The sequence below is a fragment of the Erythrolamprus reginae genome, chromosome 1, assembly GCF_031021105.1.
Source record: "Erythrolamprus reginae isolate rEryReg1 chromosome 1, rEryReg1.hap1, whole genome shotgun sequence".
NCBI classification, from domain to species: domain Eukaryota; kingdom Metazoa; phylum Chordata; class Lepidosauria; order Squamata; family Dipsadidae; genus Erythrolamprus; species Erythrolamprus reginae.
Window position 1 is genome coordinate 36,023,205 of NC_091950.1, and position 10,483 is coordinate 36,033,687.

Below are 10,483 nucleotides of genomic sequence, written 5' to 3' on the forward strand. Positions count from 1 at the left end.
GTTGATACTGTGTTGTCTGATATTGTGAGAGGTAGAAGGGTGGAAGAGTGTCTCCTAAAGTGTACCACCATTTCTACGGTTTTGAGTGTGTTTCAGTTCTAGATTGTTCTGGTCACACCACAGGGATAGTTGTTCAACTTCCCATCTGTTTGCGCATTCATCTTTGTTTCGAATGAGTCCGATCACTTCAGTAGTTTAACAGATGGATCATTTGAGATGCAGTCATTAGTGTATAGAGAGAAGAGAAGTGGTGAGAGTACACAGCCTTGGGGTGTGCCTGTGCATGTGTGTAAATACATGTGTATTTATTTGTTTATTTTGTCAAACAATTATAAGGTGATAATTTGAACAAATAAAACATTAGATAAGTAATGATAAAAAGTAACAAAAGAAGACAATAGGACAGGGATGGTAGGCACAGTGGTGTGCTTATGCACGCCCCTTATAGACCTCTTAGAAAGGGGAGAGGTCAATTGTAGATAGTCTAAGGTTAAAGGTTTTGGGGTTAGGACTAGAAACCACAGAATCAGGTAGTGCATTCCAGGTGTTGATTATTCTGTTGCTGAAATCGTATTTTTTGCAGTCAAGTTTGGAGTGGTTGGCATTTAGTTTAAATCGCTTTCGTGCTCGTGTGTTGTTGCGGTTGAAGGTGAAGTAGTTGTTAACAGGTAGGACATTTTGATATATGATTTTATGAACAATAATTAAGTTGGAATGGAGATAACGGAGTTGTAAGTTGTCTAAACCAAGAATTTCAAGTCTGGTGGAGTAAGGTATTTTGTTGTGAGAAGAGGAATGAAGGACTCTTCTTGTGAAATATTTCTGGACTCTCTCAATTGTGTTGAAGTCAGATATGCAATGTGGGTTCCATACAGGTGAGCTGTATTCTAGTATTGGTCTGACAAATGTTTTGTAAGCTCTTGTTAGCAGTTCAAAATTACCAGAGAAGAAGCTGCGAAGGATTAGGTTAACAACTCTTAAAGCCTTTTTGGCAATGTTGTTGCAGTGGGCTCTAGGACTTAGGTCATTGGATATGAATACTCCAAGGTCTTTGACAGATTGAGGGTTATCAATAAGTTCAATTCCTCCAAGTTTATATTTAGTGTTCTGATTCTTTTTACCAATGTGTAAGACAAAACATTTAGTGGTGGAGATTTGAAGTTGCCAGGTTTTAGACCATTCTGGTACGTGGTCAAGGTTTTTTTGAAGGGTAGCAGCATTGTTGGTGGTACTAAATAGTTTGACATCATCTACAAAGAGAATGCAATTGCTAGTGATGCAATCGCAAAGATCATTTATGTATACAGTAGTATGAATAGTGTGGGTCCTAAAACACTACCTTGAGGGACACCATTGTTAACAGGAGCAGGAAGAGAAGTGGCACTTCCTATTTTGACCACTTGTTATCTATTAGATAGGAATGCTTTTAACCAATTGTGTAGTAGTCCAGAGATGCCGTAGGATTTGAGTTTCAGAAGAAGTTTGTCGTCGACAACTGAGTCAAAGGCTTTGCAAAGTCGATATAGATCACATCAATTGGATTACCTTGGTCAAGTTGAGTGGTCCAAATATTTTTACAGTGTAAGAGTTGTAGATTACAGGATAATTTTTTTCTGAAACCAAATTGTTTATTGGAAAGTAGCTTCAAGGTGGAGTGTAATGGATTGGTTTATGATTGATTCCGTAACTTTGCAGGTGACACAACACAAGGAGATAGGTCTGTAATTTTCAACGTTGCTTGGATCTCCTTTTTTTGAAGATAGGGATGACTGTGGCAAGTGACCATAGTGTGGGTAGGGAACTAGTACTGAAGGATTTATTAAAAATTATGCTCAGAGGTTCAGCCAAGATGGAGGAGAGCTTTTTTAAGAAGTATGCACATAGTCCATCTGGTCCAATAGATAAGGATGGTTTAGGTTGTGTAATGCCTTTCTAACGTTATCTTCTGTAAAATCAATTTGTGTAAGATCGTTGAGGTTATTTGTGGTGCGATTAAGAAATGTTGGGCATGAGCCATTGTTGTTAACAAAGACTGAGCTGAAGAAGATGTTAAAGAGGTTGGCTTTGACTGATTCATCATTATGGTCTATGTTGTTTGGTCCTTCAAGGGGTGGGATGGGTCTAGAGTTTTTGAGTTTATTGTTAACAAAGTTGTAGAAGGCACGAGTAGACTTTGTCTGTAGAAGGTTTTCTTCTTGGATGATGTGATAATTGGTACATTCAGTCTTTATTTGGTGACACAAATTTTTATGTATCTGATGTGATTTTTCCTAGCTTCACCTGCTGCTTCCTGTCTGTTAGGAAGCTTGTGATCCACTTACATGTGTGTTCAGGATTTAAGTACTGATGGAGTTTTGGCGCCATTTCAATTCTGAAAGTTATCAGTATTCTGCAGGTTTTTGTGTTCCTTGAAGTGCAAGAAAATATGAACCTAGTTAGTGGATCACCCAAATTAATCTTACGGTTGACTTTTTCATTAACAAAATGTCATATTCTGGAAGCTATTGTGGGTAATGGAATGGAGAAAACAAAAGCAAACAATTGTGTACCTTTTCTCTCCCTCTTCCCTTTTCAAATTATTTTCTTTTAACACAGAGAAAGAAAATAAATGAATTCTATGAGACACAATGAGTGAAGAAAAGGCAATTGCCAAGAAACAGAATATATTGTGTTATAAATGTAATAGTAGAGTTACGTAGCCAAAAGATTGGATTTGTTTTCTTGTTAAAATAATATTATTTCTAAGGATGAGTATGAGTTGGCATATTACAACACATTGCTGGATTATAATATGTGGTAGTGCTAACGGTATATCTTTTACACCGATAAAGAATTCAACAGGTCTCACCTACATCGTTAAAATAACTCCAAACTGGAGGGTGGAATTATGTTGGGATTTACTTTTTCTTTACATTTGGTAAGCTGGTAGTCAAAAATCATCCTTGTCCAACTTGATAGTTTCCAGAAATGTTAGAATTCAACTCCCATATTTCCCAGAAGTCAAAACACTGAAATTTGAGATGCACAGATGTAATTCAGTGGTTTCAATAAAGTTGGTGCAAGGCACAAAATATTTAAGTTGATAAGATAAATAGCTAGACTGTAAAGACCCAGGAGAAGTATGAGAAATGCCTTCTCTCTTCTCTGTCCTCTGCAACAGCATATCTTCTGCAATCTGGAGGGCTCTGAGTTCGACTCTGCTAGTGTTTTGCAAGGTTTTGGAAGATCTGGTTCTTCTCAGCCACTGAGACCTAATGTTAAAGTAGCCTATTTTTAAAAGGGTTGTTCAGTGGATATGTGAGAAGCTTTAAGACCAATGTGTTTTTTAAAATTGGTTTATGATTCAAATAAATAAATACTTTATTGTCATTGTACGTATATACACAGTATACCCATGCAACAAAATTCGTACGATGCCAAAGACCAATCTCAACATGCATAACAATCTGAAAGAACATGCTCAACCTGCCACAATTTCCCAACCTGAACCATCCAACATCCACACAACAGACCAAGTAGTATTGTCCAGCAGTTCACTGATGTTGATCCCCTAGTTCAGTGATGCTATCATGCATGTGCGAGTGCCCACACCCATAATCCAATGCCTGGGGAGAGTGAAAACAGCTTTCCCCACCCCCTGGAGGGCTTCTGGAGGCCAGAAACGACCTGTTTCCCAACTTCTGGGAAAGTATTTATTTATTTATTTGTTTGTTTGTTTGTTTGTTTGTTTGTTTATTCTTTGTCCAATATACAATACATATGAAAGAGAATAGACATTAAGTAATATATATAAAGATAGGAAGTAAAAAAGAAGAGAAGTAGATGGGAGGGGGAGAATATATATGATATAAGAGATAAGGAAAGACAATTGGACAGGGGACGAAAGGCACACTAGTGCACTTATGTACGCCCCTTACTGGCCTCTTAGGAACCTGGAGAGGTCAATCATGGAGAGTCTAATGGAGAAATGTTGGGGGTTGGGGGTTGACACTATTGAGTCCGGTAATGAGTTCCACACTTCGACAACTCGATTGTTAAAGTCATATTTTTTACAGTCAAGTTTGGAGCGGTTCGTATTAAGTTTGAATCTGTTGCGTGCTCTTGTATTGTTATGGTTGAAGCTGAAGTAGTTTTTGACCGGAAGGACGTTGCAGCGTATGATCTTGTGGGCAATACTTAAATCATGTTTTAGGCGCTGTAGTTCTAAGCTTTCAAGACCCAGGATAGTTAGTCTATTTTCGTAGGGTATTCTGTTTCGAGTGGAGGAGTGGAGGGCTCTTCTGGTGAAATATCTGTTTCGAGTGGAGGAGTGGAGGGCTCTTCTGGTGAAATATCTTTGGAAGTTTTCGAAAGTGTTGATGTCCGAGATGTGGTATGGGTTCCAGACAGATGAGCTGTATTCGAGAATGGGTCTGGCATAGGTTTTGTAGGCTCTAGTCAGTAGTATGAGATTGCCAGAGCAGAAGCTACGTAGGATCAGGTTAACAACTCTGGAAGCCTTTTTGGCGATATTGTTGCAGTGGGTCGTGTTTCACCCTCCTCAGACTCCAAAGGCTTCCCTGGAGCTGGAGAGAGTAAAAATGTCCTCCTCCATCCCCCCGAAGACCAAAAACACAAAACCAGCTGGCCAGCACACATAGGCACGTTGGAGCTGAGCTAGGGCAACAACTCATGTGCCAGCAGATATGGCTCCACGTGCCACCTGTGGCACCCGTGCCATAGGTTCGCCATCACTGCCCTAGTTCATTGTTAAGTGAAGTTATAGCTTTGCGATAAAAATGTACAGTTCGAGTTTTAATTGTTCTGTATTTTCTGCCAGAAGACAGCAGTCCAAAAAGATTGTAAGCAGGATGAGAAGAGTCTCTAAGAAGGTTGTGCACCTTTCTAAAACAGCGAGATGTGAAGATATCGTCCAGGGCAAGTAGCTGGAACCCAATGATATTCTGGGCAGTTCTAATGATTCTCTGTAAAGCTTTTTTATTCACTATGGAGCTCCCATACTGTTCTGTCTGGGTCCCCCCAGACGCCAACCAAAAAGAGTATCAGACACACTGGTAAAAAGCAAAGGCAGTTTATATACTGGAAAGCAAAGACAGGTAACAAAAACTGTTCTTACAGACAGGAACACGATGAAGCTTCACAGAGGTTTCACGAAGGCCAGGCAATAAAACAGGATTCTTGCTGGCAAAAACAACTCTGGAGATAATAAAACCCATGCCTCCCCCAAGTCTTCCAGGCTTCTAGGCCACAAGCCAAGATCAGAGACGCCAAGAATCGAAGCAAGGTCACAGGACTCCCAGTTGATAACTCTCCACGAGACTGTAAGGGCGGGCCTGCCTTTTCAACCCTGCTGAGGAGAACCACACCCAAACCCAGCTGTTGCCAATTCAGGGATGGAAATATCTTTCTAATTGGCCCCTTCTTTGAGCTGCATGTCTCTGCCTCATGTCTATTATAGCCTGTGCATCTTCATCCAATGAATCCAGGCTACTAGCTGGGGAGAGCCCCCCCCCCAGGGGTCTCAGGTTGCTCTCCCTCCTCCTCCTCCTGACGTTCCTCTCCCCCGTCTGCCTGGTCCTCCCCCTCCTGGTCACTGTCCTCCTCCTCTGGGCATGGATCCGGCAGAGCTCCAGCCGATCCCTGAGGAGCCTCAGGCTGAATCACAACACATACCATGCGAGAATGCCATATGTTAGGATGCTCTCAATGGTGCTGTGATAGTAGGACAACAATAGATGCTGAGATAGATTTATCTTCCTGAGCATTCTTGGGAAGCACAGCCTCTTTTCTGCCTTCTTCACAAGCATGTTAACATTTAGCTGCCCCAGGTCATGTTACCAAACAGATGGAACCAATAAATAAATGACTGTGGGGATAAAAACTTAGAACTGCATTGCCCATCCTGTGAGATCCACTGGGGTCAGGATTCAATTTAACTAGCTCTTAAAGAACACATACTGTAGCAGGACAGAATGGAAGGAAAAGAAGCTGCTTTGGGGGGGATTGCAGAGAGCAAGTTCATAAACATAAACACCCACCTATCCCAAATTCAAGGATGGAGAGGTAGAAACCAGAAAATAGAAAGAAGAAAAGAAGGATGTTTGGAACACACAAACTGAGATGCCCCCTTTGCTAAAAGGTATCTCATGAACAAGAGACGCACCAAATTTTGGATGAAGAATTCTGGAACATTGGCTGGTTGATTGATTGGCCAATATGGAGAAGTTGGAAGTTCCAACTATTCAGGAAGTCACCTGATTTGAGAGTCCATGGGAGAATTGGGAATGAGTCTATTGAAGGATGATCTCAGAGGAGTCAATTTGGCCCAGGTGGTAAGTTAATTCACTATACCTGAGGATGGGAAATTTCTGTTCTGTAGAGTTCCCAAGATTTGGTACTTACCCCCGAGTAGCATTAAAGTATTTATTGAAATTATGACTTGTTTGCTTCCTTTGTCTTGCCAGCTATATGAGGCTCTACACCCAATACATATGATAATAATAATAATAATAATAATAATAATAATAATAATAATAATATATTAGATTTGTATGCCGCCCTTCACCACAGAAGACTCGGGGCGGATCACAACAATAATAAAACAATGCACAATGTGACAAATCTAATGTTTTAAAGAAAACATATTAAAAACCCAACATTTAAAAACCATGCAACACAAGCATACCATAAATAAAACTATAAACCTGGGGGAGATGTCTCAATTCCCCCATGCCTGGCAATATAGGTGGGTCTTAAGCAATTTACGAAAGACAAGGAGGGTGTCAGGAGTTCTAATCTCTGGGGGGAGTTGATTCCAGAGGGCCGGGGCCGCCACAGAGAAGGCTCTTCCCCCGGGGCCCACCAGAGGACATTGTTTAGTCGATGGGACCCAGAGAAGGCCAACTCTGTGGGACCTTATCGGCCACTGGGATTTGTGCGGCAGAAGACAGTCCTGGAGGTATTCTGGTCCGATGCCATGTAGGGAGGGAGAATCCTGCTGAGATGACTTATGTGGCAGGAGGCAGTCCCGCAAATAATCTGGTCCAATGCCATGAAGGACTATATAGGTCATAACCAACACTTTGAATTGCGTCTGGAAACCAATCGGCAGCCAATGTAGTCTTTCTTTTAGTAGTTCTTGAATTTAAAAGTTATGTTTCTCTTGTTCTACATGGAAGCCCAGGTCTGAATGCTAGGAATATTACATTAAGTATAATTTGTTGTTAGTTGCGAAGTCATGTTCAACCTATTACGACCCCATGGACAATGCTCCTCCAGGTCTTTCTCTTCTCTACCATCCTCTGGAGTCCATTTACGTTTACACAGACTGCTTCAGCGACTCCATCCAGCTGCCTCTTTCTCTGCCGTCCCTTTCTTCTTTCGCCCTCTATTGTTCCCAGCATTAGGCTCTTCTCCAGTGAGTCCTTCCTTCTCATTAGAAACATAGAAACATAGAAGACTGACGGCAGAAAAAGACCTCATGATCTGTCTGCCCTTATACTATTTCCTGTATTTTTATCTTAGGATGGATATATGTTTATCCCAGGCATGTTTAAATTCAGTTACTGTGGATTTACCGACCACGTCTGCTGGAAGTTTGTTCCAAGGATCTACTACTCTTTCAGTAAAACAGTATTTTTCTCATGTTGCTTTTGATCTTTCCCCCAACTTCAGATTGTGTCCCCTTGTTCTTGTGTTCACTTTACTATGAAAAACACTTCCCTCCTGAACCTTATTTAACCCTTTATCATATTTAAATGTTTCATGTCCCCCCTCTTCCTTCTGTCCTCCAGACTATATATTAGGTGGCCAATGTATTTGAGTATAATTGTTAAAATCATTTAAATAATAAACAGTGGTTTAAATAAATAAATAGTGTTTCTAATGTTATTATCAAAATTGTTATTGCAATGCCTGCACTTATAGGCCAGATAAAGTTGCTGATAAATTCATAGATAAAATAAATTTGTATAAAGAGTGAAATTGCCCCTAGGAAGTTGCTCACTTTCTGGTGAATAGTTTGGGAGCAAGCTTGATGAGAATAGATTAACGGATATGCCGATTCTTTTTTCTTTTGAAGATACTTTATTATTATTATTTTTTAAAAAATATTTTTGGTCTTTTTTCTATTTATAAGGCTGCCCTTCTCAACCAAGTGAATCTGGATGGCTAAATAACAAGATTAATCAAGGGCCGTTTTGGGAAGGAGTGATGGGGTGGACCGAGAGAATGAAGATACCTATTTGTAACAGATGGTGAACAATAAATTGAAACTGTAATTAAAATTATTCATTACTTTTGGACAAGCCTGTTTTATGTTTGGCATCCTTAGTTACATAACAGCTCTTGCTACATTTTTTCTTTCCTGACTGCATCTCTAAAGTTTCTATTGTAGGGGTGGACAAATAATTTTGCCAGGGGGCTACATGAAAAATTGGGATGGTTTTAGAGGGCCGGATTAATATAATTAACCCAGTTTTACCGAATACTATATATTATTGGGTAGAACTGAGTTACTTATATTATAATTATAATTATAGTTATAAACTATAATTATATATTGTATTGTATTGTATTGTATTATTATATTATAATTATAAATTAATTGCCCACCCCTTCCTTCCTTGTTCCCTCCATTTCTCCTTCCTTCCTTCCTTCCTTCCTTCCTTCCTTCCTTCCTTCTCCAGATGGAGAGAAGCTTTTGTCTCTCTGATTTTCGCTGCAACCCAACAGGACCGACACAGACTTCAGAGGATAATCAGAACTGCAGAAAAAACAATTGCTGTCAACCTGCCTTCCATTGAGGACCTGTATACTGCACAAGTCAAAAAGAGGGTGGGGAAAATATTTACTGACCCCTCGCATCCTGGACATAAACTGTTTCAACTCCTACCCTCAAAACGTCACTACAGAGCACTGCACACCAAGACAATTAGACACAAGAACAGTTTTTCCCCGAACGCCATCACTCTAATAAACAAATAATTCCTTCAACACTATCAGACTTTTTACTAAATCTACACTTCTATTTCTACTAGTTTTTACTCATCATGCCTATCATCCTTTTCCTCCCACTTAGGACAGTATGATTGTAACTTGTTGTTTGTATCCTAAGATTTTTTATTAGTATTGATTGTTTCTTCATTGCTTATTTGACCCATATGACAATCATTAAGTGTTGTACCACATGATTCTTGACAAATGTATCTTTTCTTTTATGTACACTGAGAGCATGTGCACTAAGACAAATTCCTTGTGTGTCCAATCACACTTGGCCAATAAAAAATTCTATTCTATTCTATCCTTTTCCTCCCACTTAGGACAGTATGACTGTAACTTGTTGCTTGTATCCTAAGACTTTTATTAATATTTATTGTTTCTTCATTGCTTATTTGACCCCTATGACAATCATTAAGTGTTGTACCCCATGATTCTTGACAAATGTATCTTTTTTCTTTTATGTACGCTGAGAGTATATGCACCAAGACAAATTCCTTGTGTGTCCAATCACACTTGGCCAATAAAATTCTATTCTATTCTATTCTATTCTATTCTACTCTATTCTACTCTACTCTACTCTATTCTATTCTATAAACTAGGAAGAATTATGGATGGCAAGGCTGAGAAAATGAAAGAAAGACAGCAGATGAAGTTGGTGGACAGTAAGCAAGGAGACTGAGAATAACTGTAAGAACTATGAGTTCTGGAGATGGAAGGTGAGGGTAAACATTTTTCCCAGTAATCATGAGTCAGTTCCAACTCAGTGATACCTAAATAATTCTGGCCAAAGGCCAAAGGTCCTGCTTCCTGGGGCTCATGGAAATCCAGCACTTTTGAAGGATATCAAGCTGGGGAGATTTACAACTATGCTTTTCCCCCAATCACTTGAGTGAAAATGCTGGCTTGTCTCTTTAGCTTAAGAACTGCAGTCTTCTCCATTATCTAACTGTCCTGGAGGACCACTACTCACGATAAGTATCAGTTAGCAGTGTGCTGCAGCTGCCAAACAAGCCAACCCAGTCTGGGCTGCATCAGCAGAGGGATAGTATCAAAATCAGGACAAGTGAGGGTACTGCTCTATAGTGCTCTAGTGAGGTCACATTTGGAGAACTGCATCTAGTTCTGAGCGCCGCAATGCAGAAAAAGATGGTGAGGCTCTAGGAAGAGAATCGAGAAGAGAAAGATGATAAGGGATCTGGAGACTGTCAAAGGCTGAATGGCAATGGGAACTAGGTATGTTTAGCCTAGAAAAGAGAAAGCTTATGGGAGCCCCAATAATAATAATAATAATTTAATAATAACTTATTAGACTTGTATGCCGCCCCTCTCCGGAGACTCGGGGCGGCTCACAACAACAATAACACAATATAAGTACAAATCTAATAATTAAAACTATGGCTAAAACCCCATTATCTTAAAAATTAAGCAGTAATACGCAATCAACACTCAATATTACAGTGATACCCACACATAACTTTTAATG